The sequence below is a fragment of the Nomascus leucogenys genome, chromosome 5 (assembly GCF_006542625.1).
Source record: "Nomascus leucogenys isolate Asia chromosome 5, Asia_NLE_v1, whole genome shotgun sequence".
Taxonomy (NCBI): Eukaryota; Metazoa; Chordata; class Mammalia; order Primates; family Hylobatidae; genus Nomascus; species Nomascus leucogenys.
In genome coordinates, this window is record NC_044385.1 from 59,577,758 (window position 1) to 59,591,234 (window position 13,477).

The 13,477-nt window shown below is 47.6% G+C and overlaps 1 protein-coding gene across 1 annotated transcript in view; it reads right to left on the reverse strand.

Annotated features, from left to right (window-relative positions):
- SPATA13 (spermatogenesis associated 13) overlaps positions 1 to 9,502 on the reverse strand; it is a 153,652-nt gene extending 144,150 nt beyond the window's left edge. Inside the window, exon 1 of the mRNA XM_030813237.1 lies at positions 9,286 to 9,502. The gene's annotated coding sequence lies outside the window, so the exon portion shown is untranslated. The remainder of the gene's footprint in view (positions 1 to 9,285) is intronic.
- Positions 9,503 to 13,477: the final 3,975 nt, after the last annotated feature.

The window sequence follows — 13,477 nt, forward strand, 5'->3', positions numbered from 1 at the left end:
CAAGTTACTTCAGAGATGCTAGTGTGGAAATTTAAGGAACTATGCTACCAAATCAGACATACTGAGGCAGTGGCTGGAGCATGATTTGACCTATCCCCCTGCACACATTTGAGGCCTAATGTGGTAAACTGAAGATGGGATCTTGTACTGCCAAACCATTCTCACTTCTGTGTACTGCCTAAAGCTATCTGGTTTGGAACTCTCTAGGGATGAGAACTTTGTATGAAGAGGTCACATTTAAAATAAGGATGAGAAAAAGCAGGGAGAGTTCTTGCTTTCTCCTCCAAGACAACCTCTGTATCAGAAGGGAGGTGTTCATGGCACAGAAGTGCTCATGCCCTGAGTATGTTTCCTAATGCCGAGTGGAGTCTGCAGGCAGAGCAGCCAGGCAGGCGAGGACAGTGGGGACTCACTGAGCCACCCGAACCTCTGGAAGCAGAAGACTCTAGACTGAGAAGAAAGGTCTGCAGGAGGTTACCTTCTTCCCTGACCTCCCATTCTGCAGAGAGCTTGAGTGAGAAGAGAGAGACTAGAAGAGGAGGAAAGAATGGAGTTCCCGCTGAGAAGCGACATTGGGCACCCGTGCCAGACCCCCATCTTGATGCTTCCGGAGCCACATGACCTCGGGAAGGGAAGTTATAGGACAGGCTGTGGGTCCCAACTCACTTCCAGGGCAGAGTCTGGAGAAGGTGTCTGCTTTCGAGCTGTTTATCTCAATGCCGGTCAGTGAGGACAGCAGTCAGAAATACAACAAATAGAACCCAGACTGATTTTGAAATCAGTCTACTCACACCTTACGACTTGTCATGAAAAAATAAAATGTCGAAAGAAGCTGCCACTTTCTTTACCCAGAATCCCACTGTTTAATCTACAGTGAGGCCAGGAGTCTAAGACTCAACTCAAGGGGAGCTTTCCGGGGTTAGTGCCTCACTCCACATCAGCCTGGTAAAACAAGCACACCATTCATGTTCCATCACATTCCAACCACAGGCCACAGCTAAGAACTGGAACTCAGGCAACCACCGAGTGAAGAGCCCAAGACTTTTCTAGGAAGGGCAGGAAACCAAAGTTCTGACAGCGTGGCCCAAGGACACGCAGAGACCCCAATGCCAGGCTAATCCTAACTTGGTAACACAAGCAGGCTCTTTAGTAAGCCAAGCCTAGCAGGCCATTCTGGGGATTTTAGATTTGTTTTAGAAAAGTAAAAGGTATTGAATCTGATAGAAAATCTAAAAAAGAAGAAAAGAAAAAAAAACAAAGAAGAAAAGTCAAAGGTAGAAAGCAGGTCTGGTGGATGGTAAAACATACCATTTAAAGAATACTGTGTGGGCTTTTTATTTTTTAGTATATTTTGAATTATTTAACTTCAAATTTTTTAAATTAAAATGGATTTTTAACTTTCCTCATTTAAATATATTATACTTTTGAGTATCACTGAAGTTGCAGATATTAATATATGCCCTTCCTTCTTTCTTATTTTGAATGAGGGCTGGAGGGATGTTATTTCAGAAGGAGCCATGGAACATTTAAGCAACGGCAATTCCTTTGAAGGCCTGTATTTCTAAACCCTATTCAGTCCGTGGGTAACGCAAGTGACAATGGTAAGACCACACAATGGAGGTTGGTCTTTACCATCATACTGGGCTGCTTGTGTGCTGTGATACAAAAGTTTCCCCAGCGGTAGAGTTTTGCTTAGTGATTCAGCAGCAGAAAAAAATATAGTGAATCAATTCTTTCCATTTGCAACAAACACTGAAATGTACTGGGGCCAATTTAACAGTAAGTGGTTACTTGCAAGCTGGCAGGGCCAAACAAAACCAAAAACATAATCTATCTTTTTCAAAGAAAGAGAATAAATCATAAACTCGAGATATGAATTCACATATTTTTCATGTATGTAATTAATTCAACCCCCCTACCAGGACTGATTCTGCACTAAAAGAAATTAGAAACCGACAGAAATTAAACTGGATCCCAGGCTTCATTCCAAGGGCACCGGCTATGGGTCACTTACTCAAGTCTTACAGTCCTGGGTAAACTCAGTTTTAATAACTTGTCGGGATATTTTAGGATAATTGCTGCATGGGGTTTGACTTAATTAATCTCAGCAGGGTTCACAGAAGGCTCATGAAGTCGACATGAAAAATGCCCTTCAGATGTTGTATTATTAAAAATTGAATAATTACGTCACAAAGAGGCAGAAATAGAGAAGGCTACCATTATAAATTAAGACCAAAAAATCCCTACTTTGTCCATGCTGACAGAGAGAGAAACATGTTTATGTCTCCACAGTAGGAAAAGGGATAAAACTGCGAGCTCAGTGTCAGGGCCCATGCAGTTGCTCAACATTTGCTGAATGAATAAAACAATGAATGAAGGAAGAATGAATATTCATGATGGGACAAGAAATACAAAAAGATTATACACTTTTTCCAATAATGTTTAGAAATACATGGTTTATAACGATGAAATTTAGATCCTAGAAGACAGATCACTCGCCACAGCAAGGCCAAGTCTAGAGATGGAGTGAGTGTGTGTGTGTGTGTGTGTGTGTGTGTGTGTGTAAACCGGCACTTGGGTACAACTGATTGGTTGGGGAAGGTACGAAATCCTAGGGCACCCAATTCACGTAACATTCCCATTCACACCACTCATACAGAAGTATTGGTACTTCACAGTTTTAGAATCTGCCTGTTCAGAATTCAAGCCTGTACTGTTGAGAGGTGAGGAAAATGGTGCCAGGTGCTGGGGAGGCTGGCCCGTGGGCCCTGTGTTCTCTGTTGGCAGCAGCATCTTCTGTATCTTTGCCTGGGATTAGCTTACAGAATTAGCTGTGCAGATCCACCACACTGGAGCTGTTTTACTTCCCAACTCTCAGACCAAATGAGAGGACCACCACCATGTCCACACTGGCACACGTTCAACACTGAACGAGCACTCATTACACAACAGACGTGGTGCCACCACCACCTCCTCCTATCACAGAACCATCACAGCCTCCACCACCAGAGAAACACACACACAAAGCACTTCCTGCGTGATGGCAAAGACACTCCTCTGGCATTTTACAAGGATCAATTCATGGAATCCTCACCTATGACAGTGGTTCCCAAACTTGACTACGCTTGGGAAGCTTTCAAAAATTTCAATGCATAGGTCATACCCCAAACCAATCACGACATTTGAAAGTAGGAGTGGGCACCAATGTATTTAAAGGCACCCTGGTAATTCAAACATGCAGCAAAGGTTTTGAAACCCTGAGAGATGGGAACTGCTATGGTCTGAATGTATGTGTCCCTCCAAAATTTTGATGTTGAAACTTAAACCCCAAGGTGATGATGTGAAGAAGTGGGTCCTTTTGGAAGTGATTAAATCACGAGGGCTCCCCTCTCGTGAATGAGATTAATGCCCTCACAAAAGAGGATTACCATTCTCTGCAAATACTATGAGGCAGTCATGGAGAGTAGCTGTTCAGAGCCCCCAGGAAGCATATGCTCTGAAACAGTGGCTTTCAAATATTTCTGTGGTTGAAAAACATGTAGAAAGCGTGTTAAAAATCAGACTGCTGGGCCCCATCCACAGAAGCTCTAATTTAATAGGTCTGGCGGGAGCCCTAGAATTTACTTTTCTAACAAACCCCCAAGTGGTGTTGACACTAGAACCACGCCCTAGGCACACAGACTCAGTCATGACTGACACGCTTGGGGCTGTAGCAATATAGATGTTCAAGTGTCCCTCTAGTCACCAAGCTGGAGCCCACCTCCTCACCTCTGCTTACGCTGTCCCCCAGGGCTAGAAGGTTTTCCTCTGTCAGCTCCTTCCCTACTTGCTCACTCCTCTGTTAGGATTCAGCCCACACTGGACTCAGCTCTTCCTCCAGGAAGTCTTCCTGGGTCTTTGAACTCTCATCTTCTCCCCTAACTGACTGCCACACTCACTACTTTCCACTGCTTTGCTTTTATATATGGGCCTCTCCCTCTAGACAAGAATATGAGTCTCTTCATGAAAATAGGGACTGTTTCTGATCAATCTCTCCATCTTCAGCATCTGGTACACAAAAGATACACAGTAAGTATTACATACACATTTATGCTTACAAACCAGCATGAAGTATCATCAGTATTACACCTATGATAGAATCTACAAATCCACATAAATCCCTAAATAGGCGATTCCTGAAGAATGAGAAAGACTTTTATACGTTACAGAAGAGCACTCCACCCCCCAGGAAGGGTGGAAGTGGAGCACATTTCTGAACCAGAGACTATTTTTCTTTTAGCTATAGAGTCACAACACACAACCCAGATGTGTTTAAAAGTACATGTGCAAGTTGTTTAGGACTCAGGGCACATTTACCTATCTCTACATCACCCACGGTGACTAAGAGCTAGGGCCTGAGCTCAGAATCCTGTGTAATGAGACTGAATTGTCACATTAACACTCAAGTACAATGGACTGTTCCTATCACACTGAGCAACATTTTCTGCAAAAGATGTGATCAACGTTCTGATCAGCAATACCACAAACATATCTCACTGCCAGCCTCCTGCCCCCATCGGAATAAGACAATAAAAGCCTGCCCTCCCTGTGTACCTGTCCCAGACAGTGGGTAAAGCTGTCCCCTTTCCTGCTGCTAAAGTTGGGGTTGGGGTGGGTGGGGGGTGCAACTGGAAAGGGCTGAGAGAGAAGAAGAGGGCAGGAGACTGGGTGGCCCAGGAACCCAGGAAGGCAGCTCGCCTCCCTCCACTGAAACTCTCCAGTCTGCCCATTTAGGACCTGTGCTCTACTTCTCTCTAAGGAGAGCTTGCCGGTCTTAAGAAACAAAGCCTGCTCTGGTATGAATGGGGGTGGAGGGGAAAGGCTGGCCCTTCCCCTCTCCTGGATTGGACAGGTAGAGTCCTCTTGGAGAGTACAGATGGATGCTGGTGGGTCTTCAGGGCTGACCTGGCATGGTGGGGCAGGAGACACTCTGAGGCAGGCACAGAATCCCTCAAGTGACAATGTCTGCACTCTCATGATTCCACAAAGACTAGGGCAGTCCTGCTTCAGGGAAATGGGTGGAAGTGATTGCTCACCAAGTAGTCAGGTCCTTTAAGGTCCTGGTTCACTGAAGCAACAGTCCCACTTCCGAGATGCTGGAACATGATGACCACAGGACGGCCATTACCTGCGTCCACCAAAGCTGACATCCTGACCACAGCACATGGCCACAACCACATACGTACACAGGAAACACAGACGCCATTCTCCTTGCATTCTGCGGTGTTGCCACAGATCCCCAGGGTTCTCGCAGGCACAGAGGGCATCGTCCACAACCCCGAAGTGAGAGCAAGGGCTGGACTGGGAACTCCTGTGAGCCCTCAGGCTCATGTCCCCTGGTCCCCTGGTCTGTGCTCTCCAGCTTCACCTTCAGCTCAGCACACAGGAGCGACTGATGTTGTGAAAGGTTCTGTGGTGCCATTTCTGCCTCAGGGAGTTACAGGTTACAGGGAAGACAGACACACCGAGGGATGCATGTGGATCTCCTGAGCCAGGCAGCCCGGGGTCCAGTCTCAGTCTTGCTGCTTACTATGCGGCTCTGGCCATGACAGCTTCCCTGGACCTCCATCTCATTTAGGGAGCACTGAAATTTAACTTGCTCCTCAGTTATAACCATCCTCACCTAAACCACAGAACACAGAGGACACCTCATGCAAATGCTTCCTCCCTTCTCCCCAGGATGGTACCTGATCACCCATCTCATCCTAGGAGGGAGGGGTGAAGCTATCACACAGGATGCCTGCCTCAGGGCATCAGGGTTTCATTCTGTCAAGACAGGCTGATATGGAGGAGGTGAGTATCACAATTCAACAATACCCTGCAGGTTCCCTGGGGGAGCCAAAAGAGGCATTAAACAGAGAGGGAGGAGAGGCAGGAGCAACGGGGCTCAGTGGGAGTCCAGAGAAGGGTGTGGGTACAGCAGAGGCCAACAGAAAAACAGCAACCTACTCCATGTTCCCCCTTTACTGCTCTTTTATTTGTGATGCAAAGATGAAGAAAATCAGGTAAGCACTTTGTACCAATGCATTTCTCTCCACGAATGTAAAATACAATTAAACATCCCAGGTACTGATTTTCAAATTGCCATGTATTATATGGTTTCCCTCAAGAAAACCATGGTGTTCCTTCCTGGTGTTTTAGAACTAACAATGATAGTTCTTTCTAAAACATTTGAATTTATACCACTGTGACGTTATGATCCCATTTATGCTATTACATGTCCCATGGGCAAACAGTTCTTAAATGTTTAGTTTTCAGACAAAAAAGAAAGGAAAGCACTGATGAGTTCCCCTTCTAAGTGAAACCTTCCAATGCCTCTTAGCTCAAGGGAAAGGAAGGGAAAAGAAACTTTGTTGCTTTCAGCAGCAAACAGAGAGGTCAACCTACCAAGCTATAGGGCCAGGCTTTGAGCCCTGAACCAGAGAAGCCTTAGAGCCAACTTTGTCCTGCTGCTTTCCCTTGAATATGCCATTTTATTTCCCTGGACCACGGTTTCCTCATCTGTAGAATATAAAGTCCCTTTCAGCTATCAAGGTGCATGCTCTGCTTCAGTATCTGTAAAGCAGAAATACTACTTGCCTCCAACTCTTAGGAAAGTAAAGACTAAAAAAGAAATGTTTGGACAAGGCTTTAAGATTACGTAATGAAATGGGTATAAATAAGACTCATACAGTCACACAGCTAACAGAGACCACAAAGATCTGTCCAGCTAAAGTGAAACGGAACTCTCAATGCACGGGAGGAGACAGCTGGCAGTAGTCTTCTTTTTTTTTAATTTAATTTTTTTAGAGACAGAGTCTCTCGTTCTGTCACCCAGGCTGGAGTGCAGTGGCAAAATCATAGCTCACTGCAGTCTCAACCTCCCAGGCTCAAGAGATCCTCTCACCTCAGCCTGAGTACCTGGGACTACAGGTGTGTGCACCATCACAACAAGCTGATTTCTTATTTTTATTTTTTAGAGATGGGGTCTTGCTATGCTGCCCAAGCTGGTCTTGAACTCCTGGGCTCAAGCAATCCTCCTACCTCGGCCTCCCAAAGTGCTGGGATTACAGGCATGAGCCACTGTGTCCAGCCTGGTCATTTTTATGCCACTTTCTTCAGGGCTTCCTGCGGCTAAGAGGGAAAGCAGGCTGATAGCATGGATGAGCTGACAACCCAGGCACTGGCCCCAGGCTTTCTGAGGGACATCCGGCATTAGGTTTTCTCCATGCACTGTCCTACAGGTATAGAATTCGTGTTCTCCACTGGTGTACATTGCAGACTAAATAAAACATGTCAAATAACAACGTCCTTTCCAAAGCTAAACTCTAGGCATGTCTGAGTTCAAGAGGTCACCCAGCAGGGAAGCTCCACTGTCTGGTGAGAAGAGGGCCTCCACTGCTAGGCAGTGGCAAGAAGTCATGCCGGTTACCTCCTCTGAGCCTTCCTTTTCTCATCGGTCAAATGGGGACAGTAGTAGATCCTACATTATAGGGATGTGTGGAGGATTTTAATTGAGACTGACGCACGTTAAGCCCTCGGAACAGTGCTTGGCACACACCCAGAGTTTGGTAAATGCTACCTAACATCAATATTGACATTAATTCAAGAACTATGTAGAGGATACGACTTCAATAAGAAAACAATCAGTCAGAAGCAGTGGCAGAAGGGAGGGTCCTGAAATCCAGAGGCCTCCTGCAGAGATGCAGCTGCTACTCCTCGCCTCTGACACTTGCAGACATTGGGAGAGAAAGCCATCTGCAAGGTGACAGAGGGCGGACTGGAAGGTACACAAGGAACCCAGGGATGCTGATGGAGCATGGAAAACCGCAGCAGAAGGCACTGAGGCAAGGTGTGCCCTGCAGGCGGGGCAGGCTGTGGCTGGGCAGAGCGCCTGCCAGGGAGAAGTAGGGCAAAGGGAAGAAAGCACCTGTGGGAGAAACATGGGGAAACAAGGAAGAAACCGGCACATGCACAGGAGCACAAATAAGGAAGGAGATGGGAGAACGGGGTGGAGGCAGATGGCAAACGTGGGGGCCAAGGGAGGTAGATGAGAATTAGGATATGGGATAATAAGACAAAGCCGCAGGAAACTCTAAAGGACGGGAGGAGGACAGAGAACAGGGAGGGTGCATGACTAACAGCCACCCCGAGAATAATGCCGTAAGGAAGTTTGCAAGACGGCGGAGGGGGACATTAGGAAAAAAACGAGAATTTGTTGGGAAAGGTGGAAAAAGAAAAAGAGTGAGATTTCTGTGCCTGTTAGTAAGGGGAATAAAGGAGAGCAAATCGCTGGGAGACCAGGAAGAGTTCACAGAGAAGAAAACACGAGGCAGCAAAAAACGAAGGGGGGGACAGAGAAAATCCTGGCGGGGGGAGGTGCATAATATAAGGCTATGGGAAGCCATGGGAACAAGGGCTGAATAAATTCACCGTATTATTCCATTTATCCACATCCCTATGCAATGCTGGGAAGCAAATGACCCACAGGGTTTTGTTTGCTTGCTTTGGTTTGGTTTTCCTGCACTTGGAGGGAGGGAAAATTTGCTCAAGCTCTGTAACCTTGCAGTCAGATGGGTGGCCCAGCCCAAGTCACCGAGCTCCCCCTGACGCCGGCAGCAGCGCGGGCTCCTACCTGCCTGGGGCTGGAGTCCCAATTCCCCCACCTCCTGCACAGAATGGGACCAAACCAACTCCGCTAATGCATTCCCTGCAGTCCACAGACGACGGGCACCGGGTCCCAAAATCTTTCCCCTGGAATAATACTCCGCTGGTACCAAGAGAAACTTGCTTTCTAAACTAAGCTCTCCAACCGCATCGCCCCGGGTCCCCGGAGGCACCAGCCACGCCGCCCGATGGAGCAGAGCGTTACAGGGCTCCGCCGCGCCAGGCTCCCCAGACTCTGCCGCCCCCACAGGCCAGGCCGCAAGCTGGGAGCGCGGGGTGAAGTTACAAGGCGACCTCCCTGCAGGCGTCCGGCTGGAAACGGCCTTTTGCGAGAACACCACGTGCACGTCCTCCCAAAAGCGATGGTGCCGGGTGGCCCAGAGGGCGCAGAGCCACCGCCGGGCAGGGAGCGGGCGCACGGACCTAACAGGTGAGCACCCGGCAGCCTCTACCGGCTGGGGAAGCAGAGGCGAAGCAGCTGAGAGCTGGACATCCCGAAGCCCCGAGGCAGTACACTGGGACTCAAGTCCTCCCGGGATTCTACCTAACAGCCCGTGCCCGCGCCCGCCCGGCAGAGCCGCGCGCCGGACGCCGTCTTACCAACTGCGGCGCCTCTTGGCGGAGCCTATAGAGTCAGCGTGTCCAACACGTCCCTGTCCTCAGAGCCACCTCCAGTGCCAGCGGAGCCCTGGGGTCGCCGCGCTCTCGGAGGAGCCTGGGATCCAGCGCGCGCCCTCGGAGCTAGCGACCCGCAGGGCGACCGCGGGAGAAAGCGCAACGCAGACTCTCCTCCCGCGCCGCGGCAGCACACTCAGCCAAGCCACGCCCCAGCCCCGCTCCCCACCAGGCCACGCCCCCAGCCCAGCTCCCACAAAGTCACGCCCCAGCCGGGCTCCCTCCCCCAGGCCGCGCCCCCAGCCCGGCTCTTCGCCCCCTGGCCATATCAGGCCACGCCCCCAGTTAGCTCACTCCCTCAGGCCACACCCTCGGCCTCGCCCCCACACTACCAACCACAGCCGGGGACCCCCACCCTTCAAAAACAGTTCCCCGGCCAGGCGCAGTGGCTCACGCCTGTAATCTTAGCACTTTTGGAGGCCGAGGTGGGCGGATCACCTGAGGTCAGGAATTTGAGACCAGCTTGGCCAACATGGTGAAACCCCGTCTCTAATAAAAATAAAAATTAACCAGACGTGGTGACAGGCGCCTGTGATCCCAGCTACTCAGGAGGATGAGGCAGGAGAATCGCTTGAACCCGAGAGGCGGAGGTTGCAGTGTGCCGAGATCGCGCCACTGCACTCCAGCCTGGACGACAGAGCCAGACTCCGTTTTTTAAAAAAGAAACAAACAAAAACAGTTCCCTCAGCCACCAGCCAGCCCCCACCCCTCAGGGCGGGAAGAGGAGTCTCATCTCCCGGGCAACCGTGCCCCACTGCCCACTGCCTCACCTCTGCCTGGGCCAGAAGTTCACTCCCTGTGAAAGGAAAACGCAGGGTAGGGATTTTTAAACCTACACGTTTCCCAGGGCCTGGGGCAAGTTTTGAGTAGTCTGTTTCAGTAAACCCACTCGAAGGCCTATCACCTTTCTTGTGAGGCTCAAGGCCTAATCATTAATTGACATGAAAACCACAGAAGAGAAGCAAACCCTTCTGTGCTGGGATCTGTGCCCCAGTGCTCCATGTTCCCTGATAGGCAGCTAATGGAATTCATAAAATAAATGCATGCTTTCTACAAGCATAGTTTTTTAGATGATTCATTTAGTGGCCAGCACTATTATTTAAAAATGTCTGTTTTCTTTTATAATCAAAGGACAATACCCACAATCTGTAAAATAAAAAACAAAAATTATATTACCCAATAAAAAGTGAAAATTAATTTTTTGTATGCTTTTAAAATATTGAAAAAACTCTGTATGACATTATAATGGTGGCTTCATCTCATTATGCATTTCTCAAAACTCACAGAATGTACAGCATGTGGCATGAGCCTCCTGTAAGCCATGGACTTAGTTCATCTTAATGTACCAACACGAGTCCATCAGTCATAACACATGTGCCACTCGAATGTAAGATGTCAGTACAAGCAGATGTACGTGGAGGGAGGGGTGTGAGGGAGTGCATCAGAACTCAGTGTACTTTCCATTCCTATTTTCTAAACCTAAAACTGCTCTAAAAATAGTCTATTAATTAAAACACACACCAAGATTAATGATAATTATCTGTGGGTGGTGGAAATATGGGCAAATTTTATTTAATTCTTTGAATTGTTATTGAAATTACCCCAAGTTTTAACAATGGCCATGTATTTTTAAAGCTGAAAAAATATAAAAACCAAACCTCGGAAAATTTTAGAAACATAGTATGTGAGGCTAATATCAATGATTATTCCATTTTATTTCTACTCTAAAAAATCTGCACGAAGCATTCACAAATGCTAAAACGAAATCTATGTTAGTATTATTTAAAAAGACTATCACGGTCTAAATTGAGGGGTTTTTTATTATCTCTTTAGAATTAGCACAAATCTGAGGAGCAGATTTTGATTTTTCTTTAAAAAAATTGTGTTTCAAAAGGTTATTTCTGCCTACTTGGAAACCACTATTAATATTTATATGCAATACTTTTTTTTTTTTTTTTGAGACGGAGTCTTGCTCTGTCACTGCAAGCTCCGCCTCCCGGGTTCACGCCATTCTCCTGCCTCAGCCTCTCTGAGTAGCTGGGACTACAGGCGCCCACCACCACGCCCGGCTAATTTTTTTGTATTTTTAGTAGAGACGGGGTTTCACCGTGGTCTCGATCTCCTGACCTCGTGATCCGCCCGCCTCGGCCTCCCAAAGTGCTGGGATTACAAGCGTGAGCCACCGCGCCCGGCCTGCAATACTTTTTATCGTGAAGAAAACACTATATTTGAAACTATATCCTTGGGAAACAGGCCTGGCCCTCAGATGAATGGATTTCTGTGGAGTGATACCAACTAGACCTGAAGACCCCCGCATCCTTGAGGCCCTGTACAAGCCCTGGGCGAGCGCTGGACCTTGCTGAATCTCAGCTTCCTCGTCAGTGAGCCGGTGACAGTGGGACCTCACTCTGCATTGGGTGGAGAATTAAAACTTTAGCCCATGTAAGACTCTTAGTATCAACTTAGCACATACAGGTGCTTGCTGATTGTTAGTTCGTGTCTTTTAAAAAATATTTTTTTCAGGGTTTCAGTGAAAACCTTTTGAGCGCCTGGGATAAAAGATATGTCTGGGTTCAGATTATAAATCTGTTAGAGGAAGGCAGGATGGCTCAAGAGAAAATTCATTGATCTGACATGAAGGGGCGGCGCTCTCCAACCTGGCTCTAACCAGCTGTGTTCATCACGGGAGTAAATCACCAACCGACGCTTATTCTCGCTTTTCCAGTCTGTTAAGTCAGAGATTAGGACAAGCAATAGCTAAATTTCCTTCTGTTTCTATCATTCCTGTGGGAATCACAATGTGGCCTCTGTGTAAAAGCCTAGGTCTCCCGCACTGGCTTTCTGTCAACATGGCTCTCTGTCCACATGGCCGCCATCACTCACAGCCTCGCAGACAAGGCCCGCATCTGCATTCTGTCGTTCCCCACAAGTGGGAACCTCCAAAGGTCGGTGACCTTTTTTCTTGTCTGCTGATCTTTCGGTACTCAAGACTCTAACTGGAGCCTGAATATTCAAAACCTTCACCCAAGATCGTCCTAACAACACTGATGCTTTCTGCAGGAGAGTGTCTAGGGATAGAAACTACCACCTCTCACAAAGCTAACGCAATTTTTTTTTGTTCCACATAACATCTCCAAAACTAGAATGTGTCTTTCCCTTAATATTTGTTGAGCACTTATGCCATGTTGTTTACATTCATCATTTTCTTAAATCCTCAGACACTCATTGAGGTACAGTTATCCTTCTCATTTTATATATGGGGAAAATGAAGTTAGAGAGGTTGAATGAATCATCTGAGGTCACACAGCTGGTGAGCAGTGGAGCCAGGATTTGATCTCATGCTCCTGTTTTAAAATGCTCTGAACAAAGCAGTGCTGTGAGTCCCCCCAGGGTTGGGGAGAAGCAATGCTGTATTCCATCTGCTGAAAGTTCCATTCAGCAGGGGTTTCTCAGGAGGTACAGGGCAGAAAGAAACTCCTTTCTCCTCATTTTAGTTTTTTTTCTTTGAGGATTTCCCATAAAGTAACCCGTATAGCTTCTGCCCCACCCTCTACTGCAGAAAAAGGAGTTACCGGCCAGGCACGATGGCTCACACCTGTAATCCCAGCACTTTGGGAGGCCAAGACGGGCAGATCACGAGGTCAGGAGATTGAGACCATCCTGGCTAACACGGGGAAACCCCATCTCTACTAAAAATACAAAAAAAAAAATTAGCCGGTCATGGTGGTGGGCACCTGTAGTCCCAGCTACTCGGGAGGCTAAGGCAGAAGAATGGCGTGAACCTGGGAGGCGAAGCTTGCAGTGAGCAGAGATCGTGCCACTGCACTCCAGCCTGGGTGACAGAGCAAGACTCCATCTCAAAAAAATATATTAAAAAGAAAAAGGAGTTACCTGACTGGTTGGAGAAATCCATTGGTAGACTCCCTTGATAGAATAACCTGATTTATTAATTTATTAACAGAACAGAGTATTCACTCTTTTTTAACCTTTCCACCCAGATTACGGCTGGGAGAAAACTGGGGTCAGTGTCTGGATGCCACAGACCAGACTTTCACCTGGAGGGAGTAACTTAAGGTCTAGCCCTGGTTGGGGAAGCAGAGGCAAAGGAGCTGGGAGG